At 38.6% G+C, this 6983-nt stretch overlaps 1 pseudogene; it reads left to right on the top strand.

The window, feature by feature from the left end:
* The first annotated feature begins 306 nt into the window (after positions 1–306).
* Positions 307–2646, top strand: LOC149180980 (protein DUF642 L-GALACTONO-1,4-LACTONE-RESPONSIVE GENE 1 pseudogene; annotated as a pseudogene).
* The last annotated feature ends 4337 nt before the right edge of the window (positions 2647–6983 follow it).

Raw genomic sequence — 6983 nt, 5'->3', positions numbered from 1 at the left:
AAACAAATTTATTATTATTTTAAATTTTTATTTTGAATTAAATTATTTTTAAATAAAAACTCAAGTAGCCAAGGTTTTAGGCGAGGGAAAATCTCATTAAACTATACCGTGCCAAATGCTAAACCTTTGCTCCTAGGAAGATTTTGGGAAAGTTTCACATCGAGAATTTTCTCGACCTTCATGAATCTCATGAAATATAGAAATTCTTACACCAAAACATATGATCGCTGGAAAGGCCAAATCTTCCAGATACACCAAATAACACAATACAAATTTAAAGGATGATTTTTCCAAATATGATCCCTAATGGCCGGTAAGCATTTAGTATCGGCGAGTCGATTTAAATCTTTTAATAATATAACTACCAAATTACGTGGAGAAAACCAATCCATTTCATCCACTCGTATCATAGCATAAACTAATATAATGTACATCGTACACGTGTCCTATACGTACTGCTTACGTAGTAACGTGTAGGAACCCTCTCGATGGAGGGTGATTAAATTGAAGCTAGATGGGGGCTTTTATAGCCGGAGGAGAGGAGGGATCTGCGTGGAATATAGTGGGCTATCAAAGGTCCACAACGAGAATATTGGGTGGGGTCTCAAAGACAGTTCCGCGTATAGTGTTAACCCTCATCCTTTACATGGAAATGACGGGGACATAACAAGATCCGACATGATTGCGGTAATGACCACTTGCCTTAACCGACTCTAGAGGTTGAAAAAATTGAATACCACGTGTTAGATTTCTGATAGGAGCGAGGAAGAAGAAATTGAAGGCCTACGATTGCTTAGGGGTGAACAGTGTTGGTGCACCCCAACTCCGCACCACAATGCATATCAATATAAATATATTTTATTACACAATCACCTTATTAGTCTCTGCCGCCTGAGACTATAGTAATCGGTTTTGTAACTAGCATTAATCTATGTTCGAACTAATCTAAAGTTTTTTTTCCATGCTTTTCCAAATATCGTTGTTGAAGGTATCAAATGATATAAAATATTGTTATTCCACCTATCAAATTATACTAATGAACCAATGAACCACTCAGATGTTTGTTCATCTTATTTGGCCTCTTTTTAGGTAAAAAAAGTTATATGAAGCTATTTTGTTCATATAATTTCTCGATTCATGGATTTGCTCGATGAGTATTTTCGAAACCAAAACTAATGCTAACATTAGTCAATACATAGTAAATGTTTGTATTTTTCATGTGTTTGTTTCGATATTTTTTTTGGTAAGTACGGGACACCATGCCACATGGTTGTGTGCATGTAACACTGTGGTATAGTGTCGACAGCTGGGGTCTTCATCCATTACACATATGAACTCCAGGATCATGCACTTATGAATATGAACCCAACTTTCCTGTAACCCGCTTCAGCTTTCTTGTCCTTCCTGTAACCTGCTTTACTGCAATGAGAAAGCCAAGCTACACGTATTAATGTCTTGCCCTTCTTGGCAAAGTAGATGGGCCAGGGAAGAGATATGCAGATGGGCTAGGGAAGGGATATGGCCGATGGCATTCTGGCTAGACATATATCAAAGTCGGGATGACAAGGAGGCATGTCTGCTTGTATCAAGCAGAGGGAGATGTTGGAGAAAGCTAAACTTAGGTTACTATTATAGTGATGATAGGATTGAGACTCTAATTTTAGATCTCAGATCCTAATAGCCAGGGAGTGGTTCAAACCACCCTGATTGTGAGAAAGCCTATATATACTAGGTTGTTATCCTGAGTGTATATAGTGTGTATGTGTGAAATGCTTGGGCACTCTCCAAGTATCTTATCTCGCGAGCCACTTAATTAATAGAACATCGATTTATATCATGGTATCAGAGTGATTCAGGCTACGCATTTTTTTCTGAATCAGCTTTTGATTTTGTGGAGAACATAACAACGTGATATGTTCGTGAAGGAGCCCATGCTGTGAGACTGGAAATTGAGGCGTCCATTAGCCATAGTATCAAGGTCACAAGGGGCTCCTATTACTCGCTTCCATTTAGCGCAGCGAGGACTTCTGCACAGATTGAGAGATTGAATGTCTTTGTTCCTTTGTTTTGTGGAGACATATCCATACAAACCCTGTATAGAAGCAATGGATGAGATGCTTATTCCTGGCCATTCAGAGCTCTTTCCAGTGTAGTCGATGTTATTCTTCACAACTCTGGTGTTGCAGAAGATCCAGCTTGCGACCAGTGCTAGATGCAGTGGCAATCAAGGAGTTTTTCCCCCTTGGTTCACGAGATTCGATATGATAAAGAATGGCGATTTTGAGGAGGGCCCTTACATGTTCCCAAGCTCCAACTCCGGCGTGCTTCTCCCTCCCAATGTTGAAGATGCCATTTCTTCTCTGGTGGGATGGATCATCGAATCTTTGAAAGTTGTCAAGTACCTTGACGGGGCACATTTTGTTGTTCCGCAGGGTAGGAGGGTCGTGGAGCTTGTCGCCGGCAAGGAAAGGGCCATATCCCAGGTCGTGATAGATCATTGCGTGAGATTCCACGAGATTTGTACTGGATCACTGCATGTGTAGGGAGCGCTCTCACTGAAATCTCTGAGCTGGTTGAGTAAGCTCAGTGGTGTTAAGCAGTGTGAAGAGGCAGTGAGTTCCCTTGTTGCGCTATTGTGATCCACCTGAGAGCACTAAATGTGGCCACTGTCTTGGAAAGTGGCAAATCGACCTTTGTGCGCTGTGTATTTGCTAAAGGTGAAGCCGTTGAAGGCCACCAGGACAGGAATGGAGACAAGTCTGTTGCAGAACAAAGTGGATTCGATACCCGAATCAGGAAAAGGAGATCTGTCATTTTACCTACTATGTGAGAAGCGATAGAAAGAGCAGATTGGAAAAAAATTGTGTCCGAATATGAATCACCGACCTGTCAAGAGTTGTGTGTGGGTCAGCAAGGTCATCGTATTGGTAGGAGGTGTTGAACACTTGTAAATTATTATGTGTCACAGAAATTGCGGATCTTTTTTTTGTTGATTTGAACCCATCTTCAGAAATATGTGCATCAGAATTAGATATTGATAGCGTTTCCAGCTTGTGAGAGGTCATTTAGTTGCTCGTTGCCAAAGCCGAGGGCACTAAGACCTGCATGGAACAAAAGCCACAATCTACAAGGTTCTACTATTGAAGCGCTGCCAAAGGGAGAAGTTTCTTGCCTGCATGGTAACGGGGTTGTTGGAGCTCATTAGAGGACCGTGTGGAGTCGAAAAGGAATCTCGAAGCGAGATACGCTGGAATTTAACAACATGTCTTTATTTGAAGATATTTTTAATTATAATGATGATCTTTTTCTCATGTGGGCATTTGGCATTAACATGGGTAGTATATTCGAGTCAGAAGAAATTTCAGAAAAACAATGTGGTTCTGTTGATGACCACGAGAATCAAGAGGCACGGTCTGTTGTGCAAGTTTCACATGTTGATCTTCGAGAAGGGTGTGAAGAAGAACAAAGTGTTGAAGATCAATGGGACAAGCCAGATGACGTTGATTGCAAAGATGTGGCAGAAGAAAACAAAGCTGAAGAGAATTTAAATTGTGATGATCTCATTAATATTTCTGTGTGCAGATGATACCAACAAGAACAAGGAAAAAGCAACCAAGTTTTAAGAAGAATTGAAATTTCTTGAAGCATGGCTTGAAACACCATGTCTTTATGAAATCAACACAGAAGTTGCAGTAATGAATGGTGAAGACATCATCGCTGGCATTCAAATTGTTGACACCGAGAATAGTGAGAAGGAAAATTCTCCTATCCAACCTGCCATCATTCTCAAAAGGCCAAGAATAAGAATTCAAGTTTTCCTTCACAGGGAAAGAAATGAGGTGAAGATACAACACTACCTCATGGCAAAGAAAGTGAAGATGAAGCCTTATCCACAAATGAACAAGTATGGGCTTTTCTGCAAGAAGACTAAAATGAAAACTCGGTCACCAAGTTTTTTCATGTTTTTAATTGTAAGCCTAGTCAAGGCTAGACCAGCAGGTAGGCGCATGTTATTGTTCAGTACCCTTTCTCCATTAAGGGGGAGTGTTGGAGATAATGGATAAAGTTAAACTTAGATTACTCTTTTAGTGATGATAGGATTGAGACACTAATTTTAGATCTTAGATCCTAATATCCAGGGAGTGGTTCAAACCACCCTGATTTTGAGAAAGCTTATATATACTAGGTTGTTCTCCTAATTGTATACAGTGTGTATGTGTGAAATGATTGGGCACTCTCTAGGTATCTTACTTGGAGAGCCACTTAATTAATAGAACATCTATTTTTATCATGTTTGAGGTGCGACCTCCTTAAACTAGAGCTATCACCCTACTAGCATATGGTATCCACACTAGCGCTAGCAAAAACATCTACTGTAACCACCCTGATTTCACTACACTTGTCTTCGACAATAGAAGTGCACTGAGCTTGGTGTCTCTCCACATCTTTTTCCTTCTTCCCTCCACACTTCTCCATGAAGACTGTTGATGTTTCTTATCCTATCGGCATACAGATTTTTTATGTTTCTTATCCTATCGGCAAAGTTGTTTCTGGTTGATTGGACACAAAAGAAGGCACTTGTTACTATAGTTGCAACAGTGAGAAATACCAGTTGGAAAGGTCAGAATTTCTTGTGTAAGTTATCTTTACACGAAAAAATATATAAATTATGTATTTTGATTCTTGTTTTGGTTATGCTTCTTCCTGTTTTTATAACATTCAATATTAAAAAGTAACAACTATCTCTGAAAACATAACAACTATCTTTCCCACAAATCCTAAAGATCATAAACTCAAGCCATCCACCAATTTTTTAATTCAAATTTAGTGTCCTTTCAACAAGTAGAAGTATAGAAGTATATGCTATAAACATTTTCTATAGATAATGAAGGTGAAATTACAAACTATATAGTAGAGAAGTCTATGCACTATATGAAAGGAACAATTATAAGCAAATTCACCTTTACTTCAATTGAAGTTCACTTGTATCTATGCAAGTGATTTTTGCTACTATTGTTGTTGGTTGAATAGTTGCTTTTGCTCCTCTATCGGGCTACCTCTTCCTTTCTTGGGAAATCTAGTTGAATTGCTAAATATTTGAAATATTTGAAATCTAGTTGAATTGCTAAATATTTGTTTTCGCTTTCTAGCATTCAATTGAAAAAAATGATGAATTTCAATAAACACGTGAAAAGGAGTACTTCCCTACCTAACCCTTGTGACGACTTGGGTCAAGTGGAAGAGTTATTGTATTTATTATTTGATAGGCGTTAAGCCCGTCAAAGTTTCTGCATGAGAGATTTTGATTCCGATGTTTTTCCTTGAATCGCACGCCCTTGTTTTATGTAGTGGTTGTCTTGAGATCAAACAGAAAGTGAATTCATTTGATAATACAATTGAAGTGGCTTTTAACTATACAATGCCTATTACTATCATAACATTAACAGAGTTGAATACAGTTCAGATTTCTGGTAAAACAAGCAAAACACTTTTCTATATCATTTTAGACAAGTATAAAAAATGTTTTCAATTTATCTTTTTCTTCAAACTTCTAACTTGCAATCAATCAAATCGCAAAGTTTTCGAGAGATACTAACCTCATAATCGAGAAGCCCAGGTCCCCATCAATTCTTTCCCCACCCTTTATGTAATTGAACTTAATTTTAAACAAATGTAAACAAACATATGTATGAAGATTTATTTTTTAATAGTTTCAAAAATAGTATATATAAAATCTTGAAGTGACAAAATCTCCTTATGCGGCTTTTATTTGAACATGCTTTACTAGGAGGGGTATTTTAGTTTATTGAACATAGCTAATTATAAGTCATTGTGCTTTCACTCGATCAAATGGTTAACTGGTTCCGAATCATTTTCCAGGTGTGCAAAGAGGACCAACTAAATTTCTTGTTCATTATATGCAATTTGGGGTTGTTAAATTTGAGGTTCTTACAGAACCAAGCATTGTTGGTAAGACTTTCCCATATGTTTCTGAGGAGTGCGTTGGTCTGAGATTCTCATTTCGTTAGGATACATGCCTTTCCTAAGCCCTATTCCAGAAATGATCTTGGAATATAAAAATATGACGTTCTCCGGTGGTTAGCGCATAACCTCGTTATCACCAGGAGAATCAATGCTACAGATCATCGTTGATATTCTTCATGTCCCCAACCGGACTGCGAACATATGGATCAGAATTTGTTGCAATGATGGTATAGATCAAGAAGCCAACATGGCCTGCCCTGCCTTTCAGGGTAGGCCATTACTTTGTTAAGTCACCAAAGCAAACCATGGAGGAAGCAGAAGCTATGGAGATGTCAGGTTTTTACATAGCTACATTCAGAAGGCATGATTCCCTGGAGATGATTCTCGGTGAGGCCAATCTTCACAATAAACTAGCCTAGCAGACATGAAGAAGATACTGAGGAGAAGAAATTTAAAAGTTTCTTGTATACGTCTCTGATCTAGAAGAAAACTCACCCCAGAGTCCTTCTCAGCCTATAGTGGAAACAACAGCTACAATAGAAGCTCCTTCAAAGAAGTATGCACTCACCATGGAAGAGTTGGCATACAAAAAGTTCCAGGCTGAGAAATTAGCCTTAGAAATGAAAGCAACCAATGATATAGAAAAGATAATGCAAAAATATACTCACATGAGAACACATTCGGAGGAAAGAAGGAAGAAGTCTCAACAAAAACAGGACTCACCTGCTTTAGCTTCATCAGTTGCCTAAGCTTTGGTCATAGTGAACATTCTTGTCACACAAGATGATCCTTCCAGTTCCCATCCCTTTGTCCCTGACCATATACCAGAGTGTAGATTTGAGGGGGGATAGGCATAAATATCAGGATGCCAGCAAAAAATGATGTATCATAGATAGAGACAGAGGCAACATTCCTTCAGGTAGTTCCACCAGCATCAGATCGATATCGATACACAGATACATATCCATATTGATAGGGAACTACTCAAACAACCAGTT

Source organism: Pinus tabuliformis, chromosome 3_2, assembly GCF_031772625.1.
Source record: "Pinus tabuliformis cultivar Carrire ecotype Pingquan chromosome 3_2, CPIR1, whole genome shotgun sequence".
Classification (NCBI taxonomy): Eukaryota; Viridiplantae; Streptophyta; class Pinopsida; order Pinales; family Pinaceae; genus Pinus; species Pinus tabuliformis.
The sequence above is the reverse complement of the archived record's forward strand: the minus strand, read 5'-3'. Positions and strand labels throughout refer to the sequence as shown.